We start from the raw sequence: 4,643 nt of genomic DNA on the forward strand, positions 1-4,643 counted from the left end.
CTCTAAACAAGATGGAAAGAAATGAGATGCAGAGGGGGGGAAACTGGGGGAGACTGAATGAAGACACCATATGGTGTAAAGGGCTGATTATAAAAACAAAGCAGTGGGTGGATCGCAGTGGAACAGGAAATGCACAAAAATCACTCCTGTGAGGATAAAGAGGGCCAGGTTAATCAAATGTAAGCACACAAGAAAAAAAATTCTGTATTGAGAGCCTTGCACTGAATCTCTAGTTGTTTGCAATATCTTGAATGGAGGACTGGCACCAATGGAGTATATGCCATGCATTCCAACCTTCAAGGCCAGTAGACCAAGAAACTTCAACCAAAAGTCATGACAGAAGTTACTGCCATTTACAGTATGTAGATGGAAAGTGTCAGCCGGACAGCCCGAAAAAAGAAAGAAAAACATAAAATGTCCTAGTAAAAGATCTACTAGGATGGAAAAGAGACAAACATTCTTCTGATGTAGAGTAGTAGAGACACTGTCGGCTGCTCAGTTGGGTTTTATAGGATTCGTTTTCATACTCAAACCATTCAGCGACCCTTCATTAAATTTCTCTGGTCATATATATTCAGGTTTTGCTTTCATCAACCCCTAATATGTCAAGGAGCACCCAAAACAAACTTCTGTTGGAGCCCTCTTGTCCCCTTAATGCAACCCCTCTTAAAGTAAAGCAACATCTTCCTTCCAACATTGCTTTAAGACTTTTTACAGGCCTAACATATTACATTATTTCTCAGAAAAATGGAGAAGAAATTAGAATAAAGTAAATCATATCAATGTAATCATCTTGTGACCTTTCAGATTTTTCATGGGACGCCATTTGGGTGTCCTCACCGCCAGGGTGAAACCCACTTTCTTACTGGAACAAGAACACTTTAAACTTGCCACTAAGACCTCAAAATAAATTACATTAGCTACCAAAATACTACAATTTACCAACTTCAACATGAGCATTCTGAAATCTGCATCCATCAGCTATTAGATGAACTGGATCTGAAGGCTCCACCGCTCCATTTTCTCAATATTAAGCTGTGGTGGTTGATGCTTGGTTAAGTGCAGGGCTTAATGGCTGTCTCCTGTCTATTAAAACACATGACTCAACAGTCATAAGTCAGTTGTGGAGCAGATAGGCAGATGATGTGACAAGGCCCCATTGTTCTACTGCTACATGAGGTTTGGCTTTGTTGCCCAAAAAGTACTCAATTTTGGGTTGCTCATCTCTACTCTGAACGATTATTTTGACCAGTGGCACTTTAATGATCTAAATGGCACAATATAATGTTCATATTACAGAAAAGTAACATGTAGTACTCGCCCAATTCTATTGCTCCTTGTTCTAGGTCCTCAGTGGATGCTGCAGTATGACCATTCAAATTACTGGCTTGTGTTAAAAAGTGTGTCCTATGCACTCAATGCCTAAAAAAGGCCTGTGGGGAGCTACATACACACACACACACAGGCCATCATCCCTAAAGGCTGAAGGAGACACTTGTGAATATAGGTGGTCTATCAGTGGGTGTCCAAACATGTAATTTGGCCTTCAGGCTGCGGGCCTGTAAAAAGAAGAAGGAAAAAAAAAAGTTCTTGTATTTGCCTTCTGACATTAACAAGGAAAATACTGCGCTTGATTGTAAGTTTGAGAGCAAAGCCACATTTCGGTGGAGGGCCGAGCTATAGCGAGCAAGGAATAAATAGTAATACTAAAGGGCAGAAAAACCTTACATGGCAAATTTTTCAACGATAGGTCTGCTTCCCATTAAAGCAAACTGAGGCGAGCTCAGTCTCAGCCCTAAAGAGAGCACTGCGGGCACCGAGGCAGCCAGTTAGACCACAGGAGGGGGGAGATACAACATACTACAAATACTACACATGGTATATGTTGACATACAGGAACAAGAGACCAATTAGCAGTGTGTGGTAAACCAAGACGCTGTGGATCGTTTTGTTGTTTTGGTTTATTGTGCACATTGTTCTGTAGGCCAGTCCAGAGTGTAGAGACTGCAGATGTTTCCAGTATTTACTGTATATATTATAAGAAAGACAAGTAGTCTTTTGACTACACTTCATTAGCAAACTGCTTTTTGCACAATCCTTTATTTGAACAATTAACAAAATAGAATGCTGGAGGCTTAAAATTAAAAGACAGTATAGATTTTGCTTTTAGGTCAATATCCCAACAATTCCCAGCAGACAATAGTGTTAGGAGCACATACTGAAAAGAGAGACATTATTGAAGCATTTCACCAGCACATTTCCTGACCAGCCATGAGAGACTGCGATAAAACTATACAACAGAAAGCTCAAGGTGTCCGTTCAAAGTCCCAACTCTCAAACATTCCTCAAAAAGGGGAAAGAAAATATGCAACAAATGTCACAATTTGTGCAGAAATGACTACAAAGCCAGCAGCACAACTGAACTATCATTAAAGTTATGATGAAGATAAAACAGCATGCCTCAGTTTCCTGCGTGGAATGAGTCGTGGACTGTGACGAGACATGGCTACAAGACGTTGGATGGAGAAGGCAAAGTAAAGTTTGAATACTGAAGGAAAGGCAGTAGGGGCCTATATGTCATCCTTTGGTTTATCTGGGAATGGTTTCTCACTTTGAAACCCACAAGAAAAATTCAATTGAGACTGTGCACCACATAACAATGTTATATCACATAGAAGGTAAAAATTATTTAAATCTAATGTGAAATTGGGTAATTTGGGTAAAAATCTGACTTAAACTGAATTTCAATTTTGAAAGACTGAACCTAAGTCTTTGTGAACTTCCAATCAAGTACTGTATGGTACGTGTTAAATGCTTGCACTGCTATTAAAATACACTGCACCATCTCTGATCTGAAGCAGGAAAACGTGGGACGATCACCTTCTCGCCTGTGTACCTCGTTTTAACTGATGGACAACTATGTGTGAGGAAGTGAAGTCTGAGACAAAAAGGAGGACTTTTGTGAATAAAAGTACACAAGCCTAAATCACGTACAAATATTTGAATTGATTACATTTTGTGAAGTGTTAATACTGAGATTCTGACACTGGCGGTTGGAATGAAATGGGTCGAGCAAAAAAAAAAAAACAATTATAAAAAGAGAAAATGACAAAATGGAAATAAATATCAAGCAAAGAACTAGTTCAATTTTATTCAATGTTGTGCTTTAGCCTGTGTAATTTCTTTTCAAACACCAATTCAAATGCAAGCATATTTTTCTGAAGGGAGCGAGAGCATGGGGACATCCAATAAATGATCAATGACAAAAAGAAAATAAAGAAAAGAAAAAACTAAGATCGTTTAGTAACTCAAACAAAAATCATCACAATCAATGAATGATCCAAAAATCAATATCTTAAACAAAAAAAGCAAACACTATCTCCTTTTGTGCACATGTCCGGGGTCTTTATGCAGAGCTTAGCACAGATGTAGTCCCACTTCCCCTCAACACTCAGATTCCCTCGACTAGGAGGAAATTCTGAGCCACAAAAGAGTAAATACATAGGTGTCAGGTACATTCCCCTAACTCTTCACAGACATTAGACTTGCTGTTGGTGCCTGATTAGGGTTAGACTCGTACACTGAGTGGAAAAACATCACACATTGAACCTAAGGCAGCCCCCGCTTTCTGCTGAGTTGGGGGGTAAGAGGGGTGGTGTGGCTCAAAACTACACGGATAAGCCACCTATACACAGGTGGAACCTTTCGACAAGTAAAAGACAAAAAAATAAAATAATGAATGGATAGAGAAGGAAATGTACGAAGGAAATGTACAAAGTAAACAAGGGCAGGTTTTGCAGTGGAATCTGTCTTGATTGGTTGCCATCTCTCCAGTGCAAGAACTGAGTCTAAAAACTAGCGCAGTCCTTCAGGACCCAAACGAGTTTTCAGTCAGCTAGATTTTTATATTTTTAGGTGTTTTTTTTTTAACATTTTAATCTAAATATTTGCAAAATATGCATTTGCCTGTCATATTGTAATCATCAATCAGTTTATACCTTGTGCACAGAAGCTTATTTGTTATTAAATTCTAAAGCGCATTAATATTTTTTTAGATAGTCTCTCTAAATCTAAACCCAGATACCGTAACAAGGATCTCTCAAACAAGGAATCTGTTCAGTTCCCATTCAATGTACCACCTTTCTTTTTTTCCCCTGTTTTTGATGGCTCAAGTTGTACCTAGATTTAAAAGCATCGTAAAAGTGAGGAAATGGAGGAGGAGTTGGTGGTGTCGGTGGCAGAGAAGAGGACGATCTGGCCTTGGGAGGAGAGACTCATGATAATGCTGGTGCTGGGCCTTTTCAATGCACTAGGACAAATTCAAATAGGCTTTTAAACTGCTGCAAATTCATTAGGTCAACAGTTCTCCTTTACTAAAAGGCAAACACTGATATTTCTGGGTCATTTCCTTAAAAAGGTTATTCAAACAAGAGAAATAACCCCAGCAGTCCACTTGCAGCCTGTGGTAGATAGTTCTTCCTGTGTGTGCGCACGCGCGAGTCCACGGTTTGCTATCTGAGCAGAGCTGTGGGCTCAGCCAGAGGTGAGTCTCAGGTCCTGACCTGTAACCCCAACCCCCACCTCCGTCTATTCAACAGTCCTTCCTTGTTGCTTTAAAATTAAAACAAAAAAGGACAAAAAAA

Source organism: Morone saxatilis, unplaced genomic scaffold, assembly GCF_004916995.1.
Source record: "Morone saxatilis isolate NCDOM2014 unplaced genomic scaffold, NCSU_SB_2.0 Contig11, whole genome shotgun sequence".
Classification (NCBI taxonomy): Eukaryota; Metazoa; Chordata; class Actinopteri; family Moronidae; genus Morone; species Morone saxatilis.